The sequence below is a fragment of the Amblyomma americanum genome, chromosome 5 (genome assembly GCF_052857255.1).
Source record: "Amblyomma americanum isolate KBUSLIRL-KWMA chromosome 5, ASM5285725v1, whole genome shotgun sequence".
Classification (NCBI taxonomy): Eukaryota; Metazoa; Arthropoda; class Arachnida; order Ixodida; family Ixodidae; genus Amblyomma; species Amblyomma americanum.
The window spans coordinates 195,567,652-195,594,365 of NC_135501.1; the positions used below are offsets into that span (position 1 = coordinate 195,567,652).

The 26,714-nt window shown below is 44.6% G+C and overlaps 1 long non-coding RNA gene across 1 annotated transcript; it reads right to left on the bottom strand.

Annotated features, from left to right (window-relative positions):
• Window positions 1-586: 586 nt before the first annotated feature.
• On the bottom strand, window positions 587-7,753 carry LOC144135455 (uncharacterized). Its single transcript, XR_013315505.1, has 3 exons — window positions 7,650-7,753; window positions 3,500-3,688; window positions 587-716 (listed from the first exon to the last, which is right to left on the bottom strand). It is a non-coding gene; the product is annotated as an uncharacterized LOC144135455 (long non-coding RNA).
• Window positions 7,754-26,714: the final 18,961 nt, after the last annotated feature.

Genomic DNA, 26,714 nt, shown 5'->3' on the forward strand with positions numbered 1-26,714 from the left:
CTTGTCACCTCTCCCTCAGGAAGAGCAGTCATAGGACTGCGTGAGCAGGGCTTTATCGCCCTGAAAAAAAAAAGTGCTTCGCTGCAAGATTGTCCGGTGTAGCATAGTGATAACGTCTGCCTTATTTCCTACTTTATGTTCCGCCTTCCGTCTCTTGCCCCTTTTCCACGTCATTGGCTTCAAGTCTTCCTTGTTGAGTGACCGTCTACCACAGGCTGATGCCTTCCCGCTTATTGCAGAAGAAAATAGTCCTATTTATTTGTTTTTACAATCAAGAGGAAGGAATAGGCTGGGGCAGGGCATGTAATGGAAAGGCACGATAACCACTGGTCCTTAGAGGTAACGGAGCGAATTCCAAGAGAAGGCAAGTATAGCTGGCGGCGGCAGAAAGTCAGGTGGGCGAATAAGATTAAGAAGTTTGGATGCATACGGTGGGCGCAGATGGCAAAGGTCAGGATTAATTAGAGAGATAAGGAAGAGGCCTTTGCTCTGCAGTGGGCGTAGTCATGTTTTTGATGATGACGATAATGATGATGATTATGGCATTTTAGGTCTGCATTTTGAAGGTAGGCGACGAAACTGGTAGTATGCTTTTGGATTATTTTTATTGTTTTCCATTATGCTGGGCTTCCACTGCAAGTTCTGGTTTTTGCATAACTTTCGCTCTTGCTGGGCCTATTTATCGTCCAGAAACACATGCTCTGGTTCATCTGGAACTGAAAGGACACATTATGCAGTTGAAGGGCGCGAAGGAAAAAAACAGGCGACAGTAGATAAAATAGCGTACACTGCCAACAATTTATTCGAAACATAAAGTCACACATTCGTACACTTCAGAAAACTAATCACGTGACTCATCACACAAAAGTTAGAGATCCTACCATGCAGTACTAGAGTTGTCAGTAAAGAACATGAGCCAAATTTACTTTTTCAGACTAAGCAAGAAAACATTATCACATATAAATGGACGCTATAACTAAAAAAAGTGGTCAAGGCATTGAAGCAAAGCAGTGTTATGCAATCCTGACACAGGGGGTATTAAAACGAGCACCAGCTCGCACACCAATCTGCCACTCGGAAGAGTATGTATACACTGAAGAAAAGCACAAAAATTGCAGTTTAAGCTTCTATCTATCAAGAAAGCTAGCATCGATCTCTTAAGCATTGTTCTCGGGAAAAAAACAAAAGAACAACAGGAGCACGCCTTACCTTTCCTTAACTACACCGTACGTACCGAAATAGCAACACTTGGACACCTCCCAGTTTACTGTCATGTAGATTTACAATACCGGTTTAAATTTGTTGTCCTCCATGATAACATAAGAACGAAAGCACCATATAATTCCAGCTCAAGTATTCAAGTTCCTGCGCAATACCAATTCGGAGGCGTCTAGACAGACTCCACTGCACGAGGTCGCTCAAATGATAGCGGAACTGAGGACAAGATCCAGAGTTATTTTTCCTGTCATAGATAAACTGCTAATGCTGACTTATAATAAGTCTACTACTTTGTGCTCAGCAACAAGACGCCTTAAAGAATTGCGCTTCACTGAAGCTCAGCTTCTGAAGTAAACAATCGGCTTGCATTTTTCAAGTTCCAAGTAATAACATCGTCATCCTTCTGTCAGCAACACCTGGTAAAGAAAATTTAATTGTCGACAGACAGTGTACAGTACTGACAACCGATTAATCACAGGAATCATACCGTGTCCTTAAATGACCCCCAGTACAAGAATTAAGTAGTTTTTGCAAGTTTTTGTAGAGATTATGGAATAATATTTTCACTAAATTGTAGCCGCAGATTGCTCGTTCACTAGAAGAAAGAAGTTTTTTTTTTAGTTTTCATTATTGGCCCGCAGCGGCAACGGCAAATAGCTTGCATTTGCCAGAGCACCGTTTCGCCCAGTGTCGTCGAGAGCATCACTTAGGAACTTAGACTTACTGCAGCTAAAAAGATCGCGTATTTCCTCAGCGCAAACTCGGCTCCACTGTTAGAACAAGTTGTAGTGGGTAGTACGGATTATACTGAATTCTGGGCTGTTGTTCACTCCGTTTGCATTTTTTTTTTCTATGCATCTAGATATACTGACTTCTGCATGAAAAAAATTACGGAGGGCAGGTAATGCTACTTTCAAGCTTTGAAGGTAGAAGCATTATTTTTATTAATATTTAGTTCTCTTCCTTTCTAATGACAAAGCTATCACTAGCACAAAGACCTACGAGGGCACATGCGCTAGTTTCACCTTTATTCTCCATAAACCAACTGTTTTGAACTGCATAGCTTATAGAAGTCCAGAATGACGACCCGGCACTGTAAACCACTTGTTTCGACGAAATCTCAATTCTATCCAGTGATTCTTCATCTGAGGGGAACTTTATAAACAGACATACTTTAAACCGGATCGAATTGCAACTCTACGTGGCGTGCTCAGCCTTACCTGTCGTCTTGGGCTCTGCTGCTCTGCCTTTTTTATATGTATTTCGTGTGTTTTCCTAAAATCTAAGGCGTACTAAACAATTCTGGACAAAAGCATTTTTCTAGTAGAAGTTTATGAACGCCATTTTTTCAGAAATTGAAAAATTTCACAACATATACTATATCAGCAGATCTGTCCTCGGCAGGCTCGCTCTTTTTCGCTATTGGCATTTTTGCTATCCTCAAATACGTCCCTCATTTGTTTCTTGATTATGTGGGTATTAACTGCTCTGTGCGAGTTAAGGAAAAACTTGAAAAAAAGATTTTTCTACGCTTTGGAAGAAACGACCATTACCTTCAATATTTTCCTAACAGCGCCTCACAATTGGTGTTCTAATATTCGAATTTTTGGCCCAAGAATGTTGGCCATGAAATAGTTCATGTAAATGTAATGTAATTTCAGTGTAATAAATACGATGACCTGTGTACGTGCTCGCTCGCAGTTTAACGATAAATGATTTAATTGCCCCCAACTTCAGAACATCGTTATCGTTTTCGCTGATGATGTCATTGGGGGTTTTATAGAGCACTTTTCTTGGGCATCGGACGCCGGGTTTCGTTGATATTGCGACTTATAAGGGTTTTGCCTTAAACAGCAGTGCTCTCACTGGCCTTACATAATACCCTTGTAGGGTAAGGACCTATTCGCGAGATTTTTATTTTCTGCAAATATTTGGCCCGTTCCTGAGTTACTCCTTTTCTTGGATCATAGTATGCTGAGTTTGCGCACCGCGCACATCTTCAGTTCGCCGTTCTTCGTTACAGCAATGGTCCTTTATGACAAGAGTTGGCTTTACACTGGATACCTCCTACGCCGTTTTCTCCTGAAAGCATTGCGTACGTTTGATTATGGTCCGAACCCTAATTCACATTCATTGCTCTTAATATTCCGAAGTTTCACACGATTGCTGTTTATTCAAGCCTTGCGTACATTCATATATTTAAGCCTCTGTTGACAGATGCGCTACAAAATATCAAACAAAATTTCGGGTTATTGTTTATGAAATGTAACTGGAAACTTACCATTACAAGCTTTCTTGCAATCTTCCAGAGTACCAAAAATTATTGATTCGGCTCCTTGATCAGAGCAGTAGTCGTATTGTATGCATTTACGATACTCTTTATTGTATCCGTACCCAACTGGGCGGCCATCGTCCCTGCAGTCGTTGTAATCGTCGATGAAAAAAGGCCGGCACTCTTTTTCGCCCAGCGCTGAAACAATCGGATTTGGTAATGAAAAAAGAACGTAATTTGACTCCCTTGTCTCATAAGGAAAGAACACAAAGCATGGGATTCTTGGTAGCTCATCTACATTGACCTTTCAACATCGCTTTGGTTTACATTCTTACACGGCATATCAAGAGCACTGAATCATTACGCTTTGAAGTGAAACTTGCACAGTTTCTAGTTTTTGAAGTTACGCCAGAACTTTCTGGGTGATTCTTTCAGAACGATATTGTCTTCTTTTGTGATCTATAGGCACCCCTTTGTGTTAAAAAGCATGTATAGTTTATCTTGGCTGGGTTGTTAAGAGGAGAAGTTTATACACAATTAACGCACATTTGACCTTGCTCACAATAGTGTTTGCAATCTGAAATACTATAGCCTTGAGCAAAAGTTACAGCATAGAAGTCAATCCAATCGTGTCGCAAGTTAAAATGCACATTGAAGTTTACGTGTAGGAATTCGTACGAACGAGACAAAAATAAAAGCAAAAGCAACAGGGGAGCAACACATATACACTTATCTCGATCGGCTAGGTGACATCTACGAGACGTCGTCTGCCAGTTTCCAGCACGCAACATGAAGCCAGTTGCCAATACAAAACACGCAAAGGTGACAAATTTAAAGTATGGGCCCTGCAACTTACATCCGGTATCAGAGTTTAAACCTCTGAAGGCGGACAACATCGTGATTTGTTTTGCATAAAAATAAAACAATGGGTTCTCATTCCTTCATTTTTTTATGAAAAACAGCCTCTGGGTTACCCAAAGAGTATGAAGGAAATTATTTTCAGGGCTCCGGAATAATTTGGACCGCGGTGGCTCAGTGTTTAGGGCGCTCGGCTACTGATCCGGAGTTCCCGGGTTCGAACTCGACCGCGGCGGCTGCGTTTTTATGGAGGAAAAACGCTAGGGCGCCCGTGTGCTGTGCGATGTCAGTGCACGTTAAAGATCTCCAGGTGGTCGAAATTATTCCGGAGCCCTCCACTTCGGCACCTCTTTCTTCCTTTCTTCTATCAGTCCCTCCTTTATCCCTTCCCATAATAATAATAATAATAATAATAATAATAATAATAATAATAATAATAATAATAATAATAATAATAATTGGTTTTGGGGGGGGAAGGAAATGGCGCAGTATCTGTCTCATATATCGTTGGACACCTGAACCGCGCCGTAAGGGAAGGGAAAAAGGAGGGAGTGAAAGAAGAAAGGAAGAATAGGTGCCGTAGTGGAGGGCTCCGGAATAATTTCGACCACCTGGGGATCTCTAACGTGCACTGACATCGCACAGCACACGGGCGCCTTAGCGTTTTTCCTCCATAAAAACGCAGCCGCCCCTTCCCATACGGCGCTGTTCAGGTGTCCAAGGATATATGAGACAGATACTGCGCCATTTCCTTTCACCAGAAACCTATTTTAATTGTTTTTCTCATTGTTGAATGTTCGAGGTGCTTGCAGCGTTATTGTGCCCCATTTACGAATTCATGATTTGTAGAACCTAAGCGATGTTTTATCCTTTTCGACGAAAAAGCCGCCGCGGTGGCTCAGCGGTTATGCTGCTCGGCTCCTGACCCGAAAGGCGCGCGTTCGATCGCTGCCGCGGCGGTAGAATTTCTATGGCACGAAATTCTAGAGGCCCGTGTGCTGTGCGATGTCAGTGCTTTTTAAAGAACCCCAGGTGGTTGAAATTTCCGGAGCCCTTCACTACGGCGTCCCTCCTAGCCTGACTCGCTTTGGGACGTTAAACCCCCATAAACCAAACCAAACTCAACCTTTTCGACGAATTGTTATTTCTTCAAAACACGGATTGGGTTGCCGCAACTCTTAATCCTTCTCTAGCTAAATGTACCGAGGTTAACCGTCCGTCTTCTGCGAATCGCCCCTTATTGTGCAACTGTTAGTCCGAAGCGAGTAACGTAAGGTTGGTAATGTACGTCCAACGAGAGCAAGAGCCGAAAGAAGAATAAAATTTCCTCGCCTGATAAGGGAATCAAAGCGCTGTCTTCTAAGTTGTGTTGTTCTTGTTGCCTCAACTACGATGGCACATACCCACGGTGGGGGATTGGCCAGGGTTTGGAGAGCTGTCGAGTAGACCACCGCTACTTCTTTCTTTTTTTCATCTGATCCCCGCTACATTTGATTCTGCTTTCCGCTAAACCCTTCCTATTACGTAGGTTAAACGTATACGTATTCAGCATAGATAGGGTAAGTGCATGCCAGTCATTTTTTATAGCCCGTATATCTATAATTCGCACAATATGTCGCTGTTTCTTTGTCATACGCTACCTCAGTCGGCTTTCATACGCCTTAAAACATTATAAAAAAAAATGTGCTTATAACGGTATTCCTCGCGAAAAAAAAAGTGATCAAGCCACGTCTTGGTTGACGTATGGTGTTTCGCAGCCGATGCTGCCGTTATCGTGACAACCCTCCAACTCGAATTCCGCCGGAGCCTTATGGACGCATATTTACATAATTATTTAAAAATCACTGCTTATTGTAACTAAAGCTCGAAAAAGACAAGGTTTTTTTTAAAAAAAAGCTCACAAATGTGAACGTGGCGCCGAATCTCGTCTGTTTATTGCCATAAGATCCTAAATAGACTTTTTGGGCACGCACATGTTTGTGGAGGAAGTAATCGAAATATTTATGCACCTACTCTCTTTTTCTCGTAATCTGGAGCCTTTCGTCCTCCAAGTAAAACCCACTCACGGAGAGAATATATGGTGTGTAGGGACGGACTCTTCAAAATTGGTAGATGGTTTTGCGTCTGTGGTGAGGTTTTTGTGCTGGCGCATAGAATTCCATATTGTTGCCCGAAAACTTCTTTGCGTTTTGCCACCGTAGCGGCTTTGTAAAACATGGCTCAGGGTTTAGCATTGCTAAGCACGATATATCGTGCGAAAGCACGGTTTTTGTAGATGGACTTCACTGCCCAGGAAGCCGGTTATGAGCCTTGCTTTTCTTCAAAATCAACGGAGTCTAAACCCTTCTGCTGGTTTTGAGAAAAGGAAAGGCGCATAACTACTTCTTTCTAAGTAGACGCCACCGCCTGCTCACAGCGCGTTTGAGGCGTCTACTCACCAAGTTACACCTTGCCGAGAAGCTTCACACGCAGGGACACACACCGCTGAAAACCCGGGAGTACGGCTATAAGTCCTCTGGCACTAAAAGCGTGCTGCAAATTGGTCCGCTAAACGTGTAAACAATTTGAATTAGTTTTCTGCAATTATGAGATGGAAAGGGGGTGCTGGCCTGCGTATCTCGAAGCCATAAACTCCATACATTACTGGGGCAGCTACTTCAGTGAAACTTGATCCAAAAACGCCTGTACATGCTTTCTCTAGATGGTTGTCAAGTGAAGGCAACACGTTTCATTTCAAGTGAAAACAACACGTTTCTTATAGCCAGCATGGGCGCATATTTGGTGGAATAAGAAATTGTCTGAGTAAGCGTGAAATATCCTACCTACTCTTCCGTGAAAGGCTCAGGCCCTTAAAACTGCTTTACTAATTTTTTCAAGCAAGTTATTTTAGACTTCAAAGAGAGATTTGGCCGGTGTATAGACACGAGAAAAGGTGGAGCCACGCTCGTTGCTTCTGAAGCATGAATCGTTTCTTTATCGCGGCTCCGCCTTGCCCACAACGGCTTAAAGTATGTCACGCTATTTCCTAACTAGATGTCAGAAAGGTTCAAAACCTAGGAAGGCAGATTGCGGCAAGTGCAATGAGCCGTCTATCACGTGTGAATGCTTCAAGTGCTAAGCTTGAACCGAAGAAATTAGGCCGCATATAGTTTGAACAGACATTTCATTCATAGTTACCATAGTAAGGTGGGCTATAAACGACTGCCTATTACCAGGAGCATAATAACTAAGCACACTGCCAAGCTACCATTCCACAAATTAGCAAGCATTCAAAAGGAAAATATTAAGTCAAAGCACATACCAGCCACGACGAGAGTCAGAGCAAGTAAATAGAAGAACATTTTGTTTCTTTCCTCCACTTAGCTCAGAGATGCGTCTGGGGTTTGTATGTTTTCTCTTGGCGTGAGGTGCATTTATACCTGAGGCCATGAGAAGTGAAAAGAAAACCTTACGCCGTTTCTTTTTTTTTTTTGCATTCCGACGTTTCACGAAAGTTTCTTGACCGTTGGGTATTTAACTCATTATAATAAGTTCAACTTGACCTTCTTCGAACAAAAGGCGGGGTAAACCGAATTATTCTACTGCTAGTAGTTCTAAAAGCAACACTCGACCTTTTGATAAGGCAGCTCTCCCTCCCCGTGCGGTCTCCGTGGAAGGCACACAATATAAATTGAAGCCTTTCCCAATGGGCAATCGTGCAACCTCACATATTAAGTTTATTTCAGTTGTATATAGAATGCACCATTCGATTTTGAGGAAGTAATACCAACAGCGGGGGGAGCTTTTTAAAACGCTAAACCCGATTTAAAGCTTATGTTTGTGGATGGAAGTTGTAACTTTATTTATGTGACACCTATTCTACAACTTCTCACATAATATCTGAAGTAAAATCGATGTGCAAATTTAACTGAATTGAGGAGTATATGTTAGAATTTTTTAAAATATCAGCATTAACGCGCTTCTATCTCCTTGCTTGTCACCTTACAGGCGGGGTTTACAGGTGCGGTATCGTTCACGCCACAATTACCGGCGTTTAGGGGTCCAAGATTGGTCGCCTCTCCTGAGTGCGCTAGGTGTCGCACATATACGTGAGAGTTCCTCACTCCCTTTGTTAGTAAATCTCGCTGGCAGTTAACTGAAGGGATGTCAGCAGCAAAGACAAGGTGACTGAAGAAGAAGCAAGGACTTTTTCTACAACTGAGCGATATTTAATTTAGATATCTTTACCAACGTAGAAAGGACGATTGTTGAACTAGATGGTTCATGATACTGGAACTAAACACCGCGAAAACACGGGAATACAGAAGGTAAGTAGACAGCGCTGTGTCTGTGTACTTCCTCTCTGTAGTCCCGTGTTTTCGCGCTGTTTCGTTCCAGTATCTTGACCAACTTTTCAAGGGTGTCTCCGGAGAAATCTCAGGCATTCAAATACCACACCAATGTCAAGAACGTAACCAAGGTTGGATAACTAAACTTTAAGGCATTAACACTACAACATTTTCTTGCTCAAAATAGCCAATTTTTTTTTTTACATAGCGGTTTACAAACTGCATGACTACAATGCGTCTGCATGTGTACGAAACACCTATAGTATCTTCGATGAATGATGCCCCGCCAGACAGGCGCCTACTGAACCTACGAGCACCTAAACTTGGGACGATCGACCTCCAAAGGCTGATTAATTAAAAAGACTAGCACATAGAGCTGGAACAAGCAAATAGAAAAGTACAGATTGAGCGCTAAGGATGTAGTTCCCTTTGCGCTAAACGTTTTCAATCACAAGCATGTACAAACTAGACCAAAACCAAAGTTCTGCTACAATGATCTACCCGCCGCGGTGGCTCAATGGTTAGGGCGCTCGACTACTTATCCGGAGTTCCCGGGTTCGAACCCGACCGCGGCGGCTCCGTTTTTATGGAGGCAAAACGCTAAGGCGCCCGTGTGCTGTGCAATGTCAGGGCACGTTGAAGATCCCCAGGTGGTCGAAATTATTCCGGAGCCCTCCACTACGGCACCTGTTCTTTCCTTTATTCTTTCACTCTCTCCTTTATTTCCACCCTTACAGCGTGGTTCAGGTGTCCAATGATATGTGAGACAGACATAATGCGCCATTTCCTTTTCCCAAAAACCAATTAATAATTATTATTACAATGATCTACGATATCGCATCCGCTCAGCACTTACAATTGAGCCACTCGTTACAATACATTAAAATACAACTTTATTTTTCAGGAACAACTGGATGGTCTCTTGGGCTAAAAGCTGCAGATAAGCTTCACGGGGTCGAAGAGCCCATTACATGGCAGCATAATTTGAAAAATAATAATAATATTAATTGGTTTTTTGGGGAAAGGAAATGGCGCAATATCTGTCTCATATATCTTTGGACACCTGAACCGCGCCGTAAGGGAAGGGATAAAGGAGGGAGTGAAAGAAGAAAGGAAGAACAGGTGCCGTAGTGGAGGGCTCCGGAATAATTTCGACCACCTGGGGATCTTTAACGTGCACTGACATCGCACAGCACACGGGCGCCTTAGCGTTTTTCCTCCATAAAAACGCAGGCGCCGCGGTCGGGTTCGAACCCGGGAACTCCGGATCAGTAGTCGAGCGCCCTAACCACTGAGCCACCGCGGCGGGGAATTTGAAAAAGTGGAAGTTTAAAAAAAACGCAATAATAAAAAGGAAAAATACAAAAACTTGTGAAAAAAAATGACAGTAATCTTAGTGAAAATATAAGTACCAAGCAATGAACTGGAAATTATTTAAAGAAAATAAAAAGCGTAAGATAAAACCAAGAATATTCATTTATCATAAATGCACCAAGTGAGAGCGCAATTTTTTCTGTTAAACCCCTCAGTGTGTATATATGTTTAGTGTTGCAGGGACGTTATGGGCTAATCTCTGGCATTAATAGAAAATCGGAAACGAAGGCGCTCATGCCGCTGCCCGCGCGCTATTACCCCGGGTCCCCCAACATTCGCAGGAGCATAATTATTCAGAACCGTTATTAAACTAGAGGAAATCACTCCAACATTTGATATTAACAAGAAAAATATATGCCGAACCGGACAAAATCTAAACAGAGAGCAAGGGGTCAGATTATAATCAAACACTTATATGAGCCCTATCAAATTCATCTATATGTTTCTAAATTCGCATTATCCGCATTCCGCTGTCTGCGATGGAGTGGCTGATCTATACAACATGCTATCAGCATGCCAGAAAAATCCAGATTTTTCTAGAGCCAATAACCGAACAGCTGAGGACTGGAAGGCAGCGCTGTTCAGCAGCGACAAAAGCCAATGTGCTCCTGGAACGAGGGCCCGCCCAGCTAACCGTGATTAATGCATTAAACGCAATTCTCACTCTCATTCACTCAAATTTTCATTTTCAAATGATGCTTAGAATCCGCTCTCGCAACTGTTAATGACAAAGCAGAAATAAGAATTGTCATACGTGCTTCGAAATCCGGCTGTGGGTGCGGGGACCAGTGGACTAACTACTCTACTAGGACAGATGTTTGTGAGAAGAAAAAAATACAATTCCTCCGATGAAAGCACGCTGATTGAATATGGTGCTTTTAATTCTTCAAGTACTTCCGCGTTAGAAATATCTATGGCGAACTTGTCCTATTACCCTGCAGAAAGTTTTCGTCGCCACCAATGACGGCTCAGGCTGTCTTTCGATCTTTTTACTCGCGCCCGGTACAATCGACAGGAAAAGAAGTTCTTGACACGCTTGTGCAAAGTAAAAAAAAGATATGAACGCGTGTAACGAGCACAAAGTGAACGCAGAAAACAGGAAACACATTAATACACTTCCCAGCACCGTTTCGTTGAGCGGTGCCTTAGCTTAGATATCACGACATAATCCCATAGGTAACTCCGCACACACAAACCAGAACGTTAAAGCTACACAGCAAAGCAAGGGCAGACTCGCAACTGAATTTTACTAAAAAAACTCAATCTTTATACCCTAGAAACCACGACATCGTGGATTGCATCAATCGGTGGATTGCATCCACAATGCTAGCAGGTAAAGCATTCCACTCCCTTATAGCCAAGACTAACGGGTAATTCTGATATTTCTTTGTGCGAGCGAAAATTGTTTCAATTTTATGCGCATGATCGGTACGAGATTATATGTGATGTGCTGCTGTGATGTGCCTGCGTGCGAAAGATGACTGGTCGCAGTAGAGGGAGGGGAACAACGATAGGCGAAAGAATTTCCGTCGTATGTTGAGGTCCAGAAGTTTTAGAGATTGTTTTCTTGTAGTAACGCTCTGGTATGGACAGTACGACCATAGAATAAAGCGTGCTGCTTTATTTTGCACTGATTCTATTGAGCTGGATAAGTTGTTTTGGTGGGGATGCCATACTACCGAACAATATTCTAATGATGCCCGAACTAGCGCAGTGTAGGCCAGCAGTTTGGTGTCAGGGTTAGCTAGAGATAGACGACGTTTAAGAAGGCCTAATTTTTTCAAATATTTGCTAGTGATATACTCTATGTGGCTATGCCAACTTAGGTCCGGAGAAAGAACAACGCCTAAATATTTGAAAGTTGATGAGCGCTCAATGACACTATTATTTAAAATGTAGTTGTTTACTGGAGTTTTAGAGAGTGAAGAGAAAGTCATCTGTTTGGTTTTATCGGTGTTTATTTCCATCTGCCAAACAGTGCACCAAGTACTTAACCTATCTAGATCTGTTTGCAAGACAACAACGTCGTTAGGATTCGCTATTTTCCTATAAATGATACAATCGTCAGCGAAAAGACGTATGGAGGAGCTAATGTCTGAAGCGATGTCATTAATATAAATTAAAGAAAGAAGTGGGCCTAAGACGGATCCTTGAGGTACACCATATTTAACATGTTTAGTTTCAGATATGATGTTATTAGCAGATACGGATTGCTGCCTGTTAGCTAAAAATTCTTCAATCCACTTTGGAATACCATGATCAAGCTTCAAGTTATACACCTTTTTGATGAGGCGCTTGTGGGCTTCCCGATCGAAGGCTTTTGAAAAATTGCGTCAGTGTACAAGGCGCTGCGAATTGTACAATAGAGATCCGTTACTAATTAAATAATTGTGTTTGACATGAATGCAGGTACCGATAACCATGCTGATTTTCAAGTAGCAGGTCATTTGCATTAAGGTGTTTCGTGATGTGGGTAAATATTATGTGTTCCAGTAGCTTGCAGCACACTGAAGTAAGAGAAATTGGTCGGTAGTTGTTGGGATTTGCACTATTCGCAGATTTAAATATTGGTATAATGAGTGCAGTTCGCCAATCGTCTGGGACACAGCTGCTGTTAAGAGACTGCTGGGATAAAAGTGATAACGATAATGCCGACATGTGAGAAGTTAGCTTCAGAAGTTTAATACTTATTACATCCGGACCAGGGCTAGAATTTATTGGAAGCCTATCAATCGCACGAAGAACCCCATCTGTTGTGATAGTGATAGGACTAGAACGATAAGCAATGAATGGAACAAGAAGCTGAATGTGCTCGGGAATAGGTGCCTCGTCTTTAAATACTTTGCTGAAGTGACTGTTTAGATGTTCCGCACTTGCTTCTATGGGAACCAAAATTCCATTGACGTCCTTTAGTGTTATTAACACGCTTGAATCATTAAGATTGACAACACGCAAGAATTTTTGGGGGTTTGTTTTTAACAGGTTCGGAAGCGTATGATTAAAAAAGCTATCCTTTGCTTCTGTTATGCTTTTTTCCGCAACAGATGATAATTCCTTATACCTCTGCCAATCACGGCAAAGGTATAAGGAACGTTTGCCTTTCTAACGAACGTTAGCCTTCTAACGCAAAAGATCCGCCGAGGACCGCCTAAGAGTCTTTTCATTTCTCCTATTATTATGTGACACCATAGAATCCTCACCGGAGCAAACAAAATTAATGTGGATTAGCTCAGCTAACCCAGGATATACAAAGCGAAAGATGTCGGCGTTCACTGTGTTCACTTGTTCATTGGTGTTGGCGTTGACAATGTTCTAGACGGCGATGGCTTTGAGGAAAGGAAGGGCGCATAACTGACTCCTTGCATATGCGGACTCTTCCTTCGTGCTTTGATACATGTGCCGGTGGTGAGAAAGAGATGTGGCCTGAATGTATTAGCGCTGACAGCGTTGTGACTGACATGCGGCACTGCAGCAATAGCTAGGCCGCAGCTTTCATTTGGTGATCAATCTCTCGCGATCAACCATCCACTGCATGCCACCTCCCAGGGTGCAAGGAGTGCGTGCTGACTACCCTGTGTGCGGAACGCAATCAAAGCACGCTTTTGCAGTTGGACGCGAACGCCACGTACATGAAAGCGAGATTGAGGTCTCCACCGACCCCCGGAGCCGGTTGTGCGCCTTTCCTTTCGTGGCAATGAACGGCCTTTGCAAACTTGTCAACGCCAATGAACTCTATGAACGCCGTCGGCTCAATTGTTTTGTTTGCTTTTTGAGGAAAGGAAATGGCACAGTAACCGTCTCACATATCTCGGTGGACGCCTGAACCGCGCCGTAAAGGAAGGTATAAAGGAGGGAGGGAAATAAAAAAGAGGAAACTGAAACTTGAAAGTTGGATTTCGAGGAAAACGTGCCGCTGTGGCTCAGTGGTTAGAACGTTCGGCTACTTATCCGGAGTTGCTGGGATCGAAGCCGACCGCGGCGCCAACGTTTTTATGGAGGCAAAACGCTAAGGCGCCCGTGTGCTGTGCGATGTCAGTGCACGTTTAAGATCCCCATGTGGTCAAAATTATTCCAGAGCCTTCCACTATGGCACCTCCTTCTTCCATTCTTCTTTCACTCCCTCCTTTATCCCTTCCCTTACTGCGCGGTTCAGGTGTCCAACGATATATGAGACAGATACTGCGCCATTTTCCTTTTCCCCAAAAACCAATTATTATTATTATTATTATTATTATTATTATTATTATTATTATTATTATTATTATTATTATTATTATTATTATTATTATTATTATTATTATTATTATTATTATTATTATTATTATTATTGAGGAAAGGCGCGGCGAGGCGCGCGTTGTGACACCATGTGCCCCCTCGGAGCACCGCCACGGCGAAATCGCAAGTTTGCGGCCAGCAAAGCTTTCGCTTTAAACCCCGTGCCGTCCGGTTGTCATCCAGAATACTGCGACTGGATAACGAACAGGGACGTCTTCACCGACATCACCAGACAGAACAAATCGTATTAATCGTATTGGTTGAAGCGAAGTGAGGTCACCAGTCCGGCATTGATGGCACCGACCGGAGAATGCACATTGCCTGAAGGAAAATGACATCCTCAAACAAGATTCATCTGTGTGGAGTTTGGTGGTGTTATTATATAATGCCTTATTCCTACCCAGTATAAATTATTTTAACCTAGTTTAGAGTACTACTTCTCAAACAAACATTAACATATTGCTTTCAATGCGGAAAAAACCTTTTCGTCAAATTGGAAGTGCCCAGTACGGTGCCCACTGACGGGATTTGTTTCAGTCACTTAATCTGCTTCCTGTTAGACAGGCACGTATGCTTAATCTGTTAAAAAAAGAAACAGAGCAGTTCATAATGCAAAAATTTGTATTTTTTCCTTCCCGCCGCGGTGGCTCAGTGGTTAGGGCGCTCGACTACTGATCCGGAGTTCCCGGGTTCGAACCCGACCGTGGCGGCTGCGTTTTTATGGAGGAAAAACGCTAAGGCGCCCGTGTGCTGTGCGATGTCAGTGCACGTTAAAGATCCCCAGGTGGTCGAAATTATTCCGGAGCCCTCCACTACGGCACCTCTTCTTCCTTTCTTCTTTCACTCCCTCCTTTATCCCTTCCCTTACGGCGCGGTTCAGGTGTCCAACGATATATGAGACAGATACTGCGCGATTTCCTTTCCCCCAGAACCAATTATTCCTTGTGCAACCTCAGAAAATCATTACAAATACCATATAGCGAAACGAAAATAGAAGTATATATTTTGTCATTTTTTCGAACCAGTAACGGCTTTAGCAGGTAGCAATACCGTGTATCATACCTGCTAAATAGCCTCGAATGTCGACAAATTGATCAGGACATGTCTAGAAAACAATGAACATAACTTTAAATGACGAACGACAGTCTCTATATATTATCTGCAACGTGCTCTGGAAACGTCCTCTTATTTTTCTGCACCGCCGCAGTGTTGCACCAGACCTTTCTGCTCCGAATTGGATGCATACCTACATGTACATTGTATTGACTGAAATAAAAAATGCTAGGCTAAATTTTTATCTTTTCTTTTTGCTTGTGCTCTGTATGGTTTTAGGCGTGCAGTCTGTATGTGAGATGTTAATCTATGCGCATAAGTTTCCCTTGCTCTTGCCTGCTAAGTGCAATGTACAATTTAAATATGCAAACCTCCTGTATTAAGCATACGTATAGAACCTTCGCACTGCGAAACAAACAGGGGCAAGAACCTCGTCAAGCTGCTTGCAGCTGCTTCTCTGGTTTTGGCATTTCTTTTGTTTTACGTGGAAGAATGCTCGATAAAAATTGATTTCAAGAAAGGGAGCGATGAGCAGCAACTTGAGTCTGTCCAGCCCCATCGATACTGACTTACGAAGCGAATAAAAGCACAGAAAAAGCACACTCTCTCGAGATCGATTCCTGCTCGCATCGACGAGAACAGAGCAGGTTCGCCTGCCGCTGCTTTTGACCACTCGGCCATCGGAGCAATTTTTTATCATTGTAATTAAAAAAGGTACTATATATATATATATATATATATATATATATATATATATATATATATATATATATATATATATATATATATATATATATATATATATATATATATATATATATATATATGTGTATGACAAGGCAATTGAAATGAGGGGCTCGTTTGACAAACATGTTAAGGAAGCCAACAGTCACCGAAACCAAGGTGCACCTTGGTTGCACCTTGCTGTTGGCTTCCTTAATTTATATATATATATAAGAGGGTGAGTGTGTCCGATGGTCTTTTTGAGTTCCTGCAAAAAGGCTCCTTGATTGGATGACAGAGCGTGCCTGACGGTGCGTCTTGCCTAGCCTTATGAGTTCCTCTCGGCAATTCTCGTAGATTATAAGGCGGGTGAGCGATTCCGCTGCGGGCGGAGCGCAAAGCAATGTTAAATGGTCTCTGGTTGGCCACCCAGGTGGCTGTTCATCGACCATAGCCCATAAGTACCTCTGGCCCTTTATATATCGTCGCCATCATCAAATGCCATACGTAAATCTCCCACTGCGCTTTGGATATTGTCGTTGTGATGAATTTCATGCGATTCCAAACACAATGCACAAAAAAGCGCCTGCGGCCTGCATCGCCATCTGAGGTGCATGGAGCGGAGCGGAACGGCCGGAGATTTGACCCACTGCAGCAATGTCACAATATTGATTTATGCAGAGTATCGCCAGCGGCAGTACGCATACTGTCGAACGGTGACATTGAGAATACGATCCTATGAATATGGGCGCCAGCGCACCAAACCCTTCAGGTTAATGAGAGATCTCATGAGCTGGCCCGAGGGCTGACTTTGCGGCCGAATTCGACTCCCATCGAGGATGGACACATTTCAGAAAACGAGCGGCTATACTCTTTTCGAGATATCACACAGTTCTACAAAGTTAGCAGACGGGAATATCCAGAACCACAGAGGAAACTCAGCAAGAAGGAGGGAGCAGCTTGTAGGCACTTGTAGGTGGACACCTTTCCGAACCCACCAACAGCGAGTAGCTTCCTGCCGGGCTTAAACGACGGCAAATGTAGGGCCTGTGGGCAACGGGAGCCCCTAGCCCATATGATGTGGGCTTGGGCATGATCCAACACGCAGAGGGCAATCAGGAGTCGTGGGAGGCCTTGCTACGCAGCCAGGAGCTGGAAGAGCAGAAGACCATGCATCATCAGACAAGCTTTCGAAGCCGCCAGGTCCCAAGAGATCTTGGCCGTCTGACAAGGATTGGAGGGCAAGTCCGCCCTTCTGACTCTTGATCTGACCTCAATATAGTTCTTCTATATCCTATTTTATGCATCGAATAACAAGGAATGCTAAAAACGACGATGTGCATGCTATCGCATTCTGTCGCATCAGTGAAACTGGTTTCAATTTACTTAAACATCATCATCTACAGACTGCAATAAACGTAAACGTGCTCGGGCAGTCAATCACGGCCTTTATCGTGGACCAACTCCTCTTCATCGGAGTGTGGCGGCTGCTTGTCAGGCGGATCTCTGCAAGTACTTTAGGTGCAACCGTGTTCAGGCGGTTCTTTTCTTCTTGTCAGCAGCCGCCACTGGAACCCCAGACTAGTGCCACCAACCACTCAACTACCGCAAACCCTTCTTTAGGCTACATAAATGTTTTCACTCTGTTTTTCTCTCTCTTTCTTTTACAAGGCAGAGCGCTCAACGTCGCTCGCTGCAATTGTGTAAGGAAAGAGACAGGGTTTATTGACGGGAAAGGCAGAGACGTTGGCCGGAAAGATGAATATCTGGCCTGCTACTCTGCCCTGGGGAAGAAGAGGAGAGGAAATAGGGTCAGGAGGGGGGATTATGATGATGGGAGAAGGCAGATGAAAAACATTGGCGGTGGTTAAGCTCTGGTTAAGCCTGGAGTGACGCGATAGCTACAGCTGGCCGAGTGGAACTTGCTCAGTCGAATTGCAAAGTCAGCCTTTCGCCGCTCCTTTCCGCTGGGCGTTCCTTCTTCATCTTCGTCCCACTTGACATGGAGCATGCGCAGAGCTGTTGCAGCTCGGTTTCGCTGGCGCGCCGAGCCGCCGGCAGCAGCAGCTGCTCCGCATCATGTGACCAGCCACGGCGCCGCGCCGCCGGCAGCTTCTCCGCACCACGTGACCAACCACGTGACAGCTTGGCGGCGTCGCCACGCTGAAGGCTCGAAATGCTATGGTAATGTAGCTCTCGCTGCAAAAGACACGGCACATTTCCTAACATTTTGTGTAAGGATCATTTCGTAATTTGAAGCCCGACATCACACGCCCGCGCTTGAAGGGCCTTCGCAAACATCCGCAGCGCAGAACGAACGTATTAAATCAGATTATGATGATGATTACGACGACGATATCTGATTCAGAGCTGCCAGTTAGAACAAGCATCGCGAGAAGCAGCGGCAATGGCGGAGTGGTCTAAGGCATCGTGAAACGAAACATATTTTTCTGCTGGATGAAATTCGGCCAGAAAGTTTTAAAATATATCGTTTTAATTCGGCTTCATGCTCTCGCTCATGTTCAGCTTCTGGTTGGTCGAAGTTTGCAGACCAAGTTGGCCTTAATTTGCTGATAGTTGTACCTTATAGGATTTTATGCTTAAAACTTACGCCTCACTCGACGCGCAGAGTGTCCTAGCGCTCTTTCTACCCTGTCCCCCACATTCGCCCTGTTTCGACCATTGTCGACGCGGATAAAGGTTTGTAGTGGATTACTCAGTTACAGGCATCGCAAGCTTCCGCGCTAATCCCTTTTATTCACCTGGGATCGCTGTTTGACGGCAGAGTGCCAGGTTGCTATGCTTGAGCTTCGAATGAACATGGCCGGGCGAAAGGTAAGTGCACCATATTAACTTCACGGGCAGTGCGTTCCCAAATTCTCTACCGCGTTGCCCATAATTCTGCACCGGACTAACATTTTATGTATGCAAACAGAACTGGAAGCTTTGAACGCTTGAGAGCTCGGCTAGTTCGTACACGTATGTATAGCGCTAGAAAGACGACAAAGACGAAGGAAAGAAGACGAGAATCGTACAAAACCGGCCTTGTGTTCGTTATTTTGGGGGATGGGGAGGGGGAGCGCTGGTAAATTCTTTGGTAATGATTTCTTTCTCTCGTTTCTTTGTTTTCTCACTACTGTTTCTACTTGACCGATGCGGAAAAATAGAACCCGTCTGCTACAGCAACTTCACGCACTACGTAGCCTGCGACGAAGCCATGTTTGGTTAGTTTGCTGGCCAGCTTTGTGTCCGAGAAAACTGGAATGTATTTTTTGGTTATCACCAAAACCTCCACTGTTAGTTTTACTTCAACGCTGAAAATTGCTCTTGGATAACTTGATATAACGATGCGCAAGCATTATAACTTTCTAGTTCCCTTGCTGACTTCATACATGGCATCCTTTCAATTATCCTTACTTTCACATACTGTCTACGCATGCAGAAAGTCATTTTCAGACCTGGGTCTAAACTAATCTCACCGCTACAGCTGGGAACGAGGAGCTGTTAAAGTTATTGTTGTCACCGTCTAGGTTTGGCTTGTGAGCGTTAAACTGGAGTGATATCAACTTCTGAAACCCCCTAGGTCTTCATATGGGCAAGGCGCGTCACAAGCCACTGTCATTTCTATTTCATGACGCATCCAGCTTGTCGTGTGTTTTAACACGAGAGCTAATTAATGCTCCGGTTCTGCCGAGAATCCGTCTTCGTCATCGTCGGCGTAGCACGCGTTTAGCGAAAATTCCCGGAGAAGCAGCCTAGGTGGGTCGCGGCAGATGGCAAATAAATTAATCATTAGTCGCGAGAGGTTTCTCGGAAAAAATATCCCATGAGTCTCGCAAGCCCCTCCGGTAGCAGCACCTGAAATCACAGGGCAAAGGCGCATCGCTTAGCCGCTGTTCCAGTGCGGAGGAGGGGTGTGAGGAATCCCAGAGATCTGCGAACGTTAAGTCGATAATTATCAATTCCGTATACCCATTAACACTATCGCGTCATATCCTTTAGGCTGAGCTTAAGTGTTCCCTACAATTTTTCTGGCACTGCATGTCCAGCTTAAGACGAAGAGGATTCATCCACGGCACTTTTTGTGGCTAGCCGACATTAACAGCATTGGTATTAAATGCCCATTTTGTACCGCTGTCGAAAAAAAGTATCCATTTAGGGATTAAGCTTAGAACCGGTTCGATTTAGATAGGTGCACTAAAACAGACCCCTGTCAGCATGTTTGTATTTCAGATGGCTCACTTATCCGGTACGAGCTCAAAACCAGATCTGTACAAGCCAGGCTCGGCTTCTGAAGAAGGCTTTTTTGAATTCATGGGTGGCGGGTCGGGATCCGCCGGGTTTATGAAAAGTGGTAGTTTGAGTGTTTGACACCGCATAATGGCGGGCCAAAGTGGGTCGCCGGACTAATGCCGATATTAAATCGCTCGTGGACAATCTTAAAAGCCAATTTTCAGTCGAAATTTGACCCTGCTCAATAGACAGCGGGTGTGGGTTGTCTAAGCAAAAACTGTTTTTCCCCGTGGTGCGGACTATAGTCCGAAAAAAAAAGGCTGCTTAACAGAGGTCTTTTGTTATGCAATTGGCACAACTGCTCGCCTTTTTCATGGGCGAAAATACGCGAGTGCAGTGAGAGAGAACCGTCATTCTCGCAGAAGTCATTCCGTCATTTTCTCGCTAAAAAAAAAGTTCTTTCAGGAACCCATTCTTAAGGCAATGGCAGTTCAGGTTATGAATGTTCGCCATTAGGCGCTGAATATAAAAGGACATATCTGTCAACTTTCATTGATTGATATTGTGGTGCGCTAGTCCAGTACCAATTCGACGCTGTAACAGCTGTGCGAGGTTTTAACGTATATTCTTTTTGTAAAATGAATGCGATTCGACAACAAAAAGTAGCATTTAGACTTCCGGTGCTACAGGAACCAAATATTCTCCGTGAAAGGCTACAGTGGTATTTCGAAATGATCGCTGAAGAATTTTTTTCCTGACCTCCGAGCAAGAGATGGAACGGATAGGAAAATGCATGCGACGCCCTTTTAAGTGTCGATGGTCTTTTTCGATGGCTTTTTCTGCATTCCAGTAGCTCATGTCGCCTCTCAATAAAACGATATTCTGTCGTTGGTGGCGTTAGAGCCGACTTTAAGCCAAGAATTTCAGTGAGTGCGCAACATCCATTGAAAGGCAGCTCACTGCAAGGAAACGCAATTTTAAGAAAACTGGCCTCATTCATCAACGAAGCCGCAGACTACCAGCGACGCTTAACTCTTCCAACGTCTCCGTGGGGACACTCGACGGCTAGGAAGAACAAAAAATTACCATCAGTATCTACGGCAATCATGTGCTTAAAGAGATGAGGAATAATATGCTAATATGCCTTATAACACCTTTTGTAAGACCAAAATATGTCTTAAGCAATCACGGAATGGCAATCATAAGTTGCCTGCAGGAGAGCAAAGGTAATTCCTTAATTGCTCACTGCGGAAACTCGTCATATTTTTTGTTACTCCCAATTACGAGCTATTACGTTTGTTACCGTACTTATTTCTTGTCATAAATGTCAAAGAACGCTGGTTCCTTCTGTAATCCCTGCCTTCTTTCATGGTGCGCTGGAATTCAAAGACTAGCGATGCAGCAAGGCACGTATTGGAATGGACACGGCACATGATCAACCTATAAGATATGAGAAGCATTGTCGAGAGCGCGCCTCTGGTGGGCTGCGCAGCTAGGCAGCGCCATCTAAACTTTGGATACGGAGCTCGAGGTAGCTGCTGAACGAGCATGTGCGGCCAAAATATAGGGGTACTTACTCGTCTGTGTGACGCCTAGAAGTGTCGTCGGTCCCTTGTCCAGTCCACGCTCCCCTCAAGGGTAATGCTAATAATAATAATAAATGGTTTTTTGGGGAAAAAATGACGCAGTACCTGTCTAATATATCGTTGGACACCTGAACCGCGCCGTAAGAGAAGGGATAAAGGAGGGGGTGGAAGAAGAAAGGAAGAAAGAGGTGCCGTAGTGGGGGGCTCCGGAATAATTTCGACCACTTGGGATCTTTAACGTGCACTGACATCGCACAGCACACAGGCGCCTCAGCGTTTTGCCTCCATAAAAACGCAGCCGCCGCGGTCGGGTTCGAACCGGGAACTCCGGATCAGTACCCGAGCGCCCTAACCGCTGGTCCACAGCGGCGGGTGGTAATGCTAGCATTACCGCTTTTCGCACCGCAACCAGCCGCCTGTGGGTCACGGCGCACCGCGCGCCGCCCCTATTTTCGTGCGCCAAACGAAGTGGCTCTGGCCAGTTAGCGCCAGCTGTGGTGGTCGGCGGTTGCGGTCGGGTAAATGTACAGGCGGTATTAGCCTACCAGTGGCCTGTCTGAAACTGCTCCACCTGAGTTGCACTCATTTATGTCATTGCGTTTATACCACTGTTCCGTAAGGCCAGACTTCACTAAAACCTTCAATAGTGATCGTAACACTAATCGCCGCTCAGTTAGGGAGCCCTCATGGTGCGCGATGCGAGATACGTTGTCCAAGGGGGCGTTCAGTCTCCTCCGGTTTTCAAGAAGTGTCTCACGCTCGCCACAAAAACGCCGGCAAGCTAAAACGAAATGGTTCACATCATCCACAACATCATAGTGTGCGCACTTGGGTCAGATGGCGCGGTGAATCTTGTGCATCAATACCGGCCTATTGGCAAAGTCTGGGCGCAGTCAATACAAGAGAGTGGCTTTGTTGCACGACAAGCCTCGCTTTTCTCAAGGGAGGTGCAAGCGTGGCAGAAGTGCAGAAAACTATTGTACTACTAGCTGTCTAACGAAGTTCTGCTTTTGGACAGCCACTCAAAAAATAAGACAGGGCTTCTGGAACAAGAAGTTCTGCCGCCGTGTTGCCAGCGACTCCAACGTGAGATGATAGCCACACCAAGCAAATTGCAAATCAATTAGAATTTACCTTCCTGAGCCAAGCAAGCCCAGAGCCAAAAGTTATCATCGGGAGTCCTTCGTTTCAAGCGCTCTGGTGCAGACTTGGAGTCGGACAGAATGACGGCTCTCGGAGGTTTGCACAAACTGTCGTTTAAGCGGCCTTGAAAATGTCCAATGGTTCAGCCGATATGGGCGACACTGCTCTTTGCAGGCGCCCAGCCCAAGATAGTTCAAGGTAAGTAACTACAAATGCTGCTGAGCGGGGCGATTCACGCCTCCTCACAGAGCCATCAGTGTAAATTTGTAGGTGACCTTCATAGACGCAGTTCAGGTGATGAAGGACCAACCCAAGCAGCACAATAACGATGGCCGGCCTGACACTAGCGAAATGGTGGCGAAAATTATCATAAACTTCGGTCCTACATTGCCTTTCAGGAATCCCAGATTTATTGAACGATGGACCATCACTCATGCCAAGATTAAGCCTATGCTCAGCCAGTCTATTATCGGCAGTGGCCTGTCGTCCACGCCCGGGCTGTGATTATGTTCAGGCAGTCTGTGAACAATGGTGCAACGTTCGCGCCTAAAGTATGCCCATGTGCAGCCACACTATGCACAATGGCCCGACATTCGCGCCAAGATTACGCCCTTGTTAAGCCAGGCTATCAGCAATGGCCCGATGCTCGAGCCAAGACTATGACCACATTGAGCCAGTCTTATAATGGCTCGACATTCGCACGAAATTATGCCTATATTCCACACGTCTATTAGTAATAGCTCGACGTTTGCGCCAGGACAAGGCTCTTGTTCAGTCAGTATATCAATAATGGCCCTGAAGTTTGCGCCAGGACCTCGTCAATATGCCAGTTCTTCCACCCTTGTCCAACATTCATCACTTATGCATTGCCAATGTCATTTAGAGGAGGCTTATTAATTGCACGGCGAGTGGGAAGGTCCATGCGATTGGGGGGGGGGGGGGGGGGGAGGGGGTCCCAGCTAGTTGGTTGGTTTCTGGCCGCAAGAGCAAAGGTTTTATTCAAGACTGCAAGCAGCCATTTGATGAATGTGGAATTCGCAACAACAATGCAAGCTTATTCTGTTTTATCTCGAGCAGCCGGAGTTTGTATATAAGCAGCCAGCTATAAGCAGCCATAAGCAGCCATATAAGCAGCCATATAAGCAGCCAGTAGACATGCAAAAAAATGAAACAAAGGATTCAAGGAACAAAATATATTGCATCTACGCTGCCAGTACATCGCGAGATGCATGGCGCCTAGAGCCACTAAATTAATGAGTCGTATCTGAAGTAATCATTTCACTCCTATTGTGAGAGAACTGTTGCACTGCCTTGAAACAAAATCTTCGCCCAGCTCTTGCATAATGACCTCAATGTGCGTCTAAGCTGCAAAGATAACCACAATAAGATCACCGCCGTAATTACCACCATCGCAGGAAAATGACCAAATTATTAAAAAACGCAGAAAATGTTATGACGCAGAGTGTGCGTGAAAGTATTCGCAAAACGTTTTTTTAGAATAATTTGCAAATGATATTTCATAACAAGGGCCACACTAATTGTAAAACGTGGAAACAAATTTGCCTTCCACCGAATGCCCAATTTCTAATCTTAATTTGCAATGTCACACCCTAAAATACACATATTAAAGGTCACTAAAGGAGACAAACATATTCAATAAAAATATGTACTTTTTATTTCAGATCAAAAATACGAGTATCTGTATTACGAACTGGTTTCTTGCCTTTTTATTAATGCAAAGTTTTCGCACAGGTGGTAGCATCGCCTCCCCATGGAGACCAATACAACATTTAACAAGGTTTTTTTGTGGAATAGAATATACATTCAAAGACGGCATGTACAGGTTTTTTTATATGCGCTGAACGGGGGAGACTGAGGGCGCCTCTATACTGAAAAAAGAGTAAACACTTTATCTACGCCGCTTCGCATGCACGTACCATGAAAGACGGAACTCTTACTTGAAAACCACACGAAATCACTCGTCTCAAAGTCTATGAGTTTTTAATTAAGAGACAAGGTAGGGTAAAATCCCCTGGAAGCAGGAATTCCGCATCTTCCGGTACACCTGCAAATGGACAAGCCAAATAGATACGAAATGGAGCTGTTACACATATTCTGACTGCAGTGGCCTGCTACAGTGGAAGAATAAGCGCTTCTGATAGTCGTATTGCAGAAACGATAGACGACCAACGTTTTCATGCACGCAGCAACAGTAGGGCCACACGACACTCCGCCTTGAAAGGTGGTCAACGATCGGTAAATGCATTTAACCAAAGACGAAAAATAATCTCTTTGCCATTTTCGCTGCATTCCTTTGTGTACGAAGTCAAGCTAGACATTTCACAGTGAAAGTTCGCACACAAAAGTCGTCCCATTGCTTTGTCGCTTTCTCTTTTCCTGCCGCAGAAAGAAAAAAGGTCAGAACTAAGTCAAAGCAGCAGTTACTGCTTGAGTCATTTAATTTCTGAACGTATTTCAAGATAAAAATAAAGTAAGCTGGCATTCACTGGCATAATCTTGGAGGCCAAGGTAATGAATCACTTCAAATCTCTCAAACCGTATGGTGGTGGTAGTGGTTTTATTTAAAATAATAGTAAAAAGGAAGGAAAAGATTTTTGCTAGCCCCGGCATCTGCCATCGATACTGAAGCACCTGAGCTGGGGCAGCGGAAATAAAGGACAGCAGGCAGAATGGAGAAATGAAATGAAAGGGGTGAGGGGACAGGAAGAGAGGATCAAACCGTATCAGATGTAGATTTTGGCATAATAATAATAATAATTGGTTTTGGGGGGAAAGGAAATGGCGCAGTACCTGTCTCATATATCGTTGGACACCTGAACCGCGCCGTAAGGGAAGGGTAAAGGAGGGAGTGAAAGAAAAAAGGAAGAGAGAGGTGCCGTAGTGGAGGGCTCCGGAATAATTTCGACCACCTGGGGATCTTTAACGTGCACTGACATCGCACAGCACACGGGCGCCTTAGCGTTTTTCCTCCATAAAAACGCAGCCGCCGCGGTCGGGTTCGAACCCAGAAAGCGGAAACTAGGAACGGCGTCAGCTTGAGCGTGCATCCTTCCTGGGTGCGGTGGTTGTGTTTTTATCGCTTCCTTGCAAGCCACGGCCATACCATTTGAGCGAGTGTCAGGGAGAGGAGGAGACGACGATGATAAACATTCATTATCTTTTTGGAGATTTTGCTGTAGCAAGAGGAACAGCGGCTGAAGGGGGCTCTCCCTGGCATCAAACAAGCAGCTCCTTAAATACTCTTCGCATTCCCCAGAACCCTAGCTTGGGAATACAGTTCGAAGAATGATGTCCAATCACACGATGGCACTGATGGCACCACCCACGGCAGGGCGGTCCTGATGTTTCTTCGCAGCTCGGTCGAGGGAAAGGGAACAGGACCTGGTCACGTTGCCGTCCCCGCGGCCTCCAGGTGGCCGCGCCCATGTTGATCCGGAGGGCACCTGCATGGCACAGGAATGCAGGCTGTCTCCCAGCAGGTGTCGAAAGATCTTGTACTGGTGACCGGAACGCGGAAGCTCTGTCGAAGGTGCGGCACTCGGGCAATTGTTCAACCCCAACGTGACCGAAGGGGCACACTGATACCGCACTTCGTCGAGGACCGGAACGAATACGCTTATGGTCGTCGCT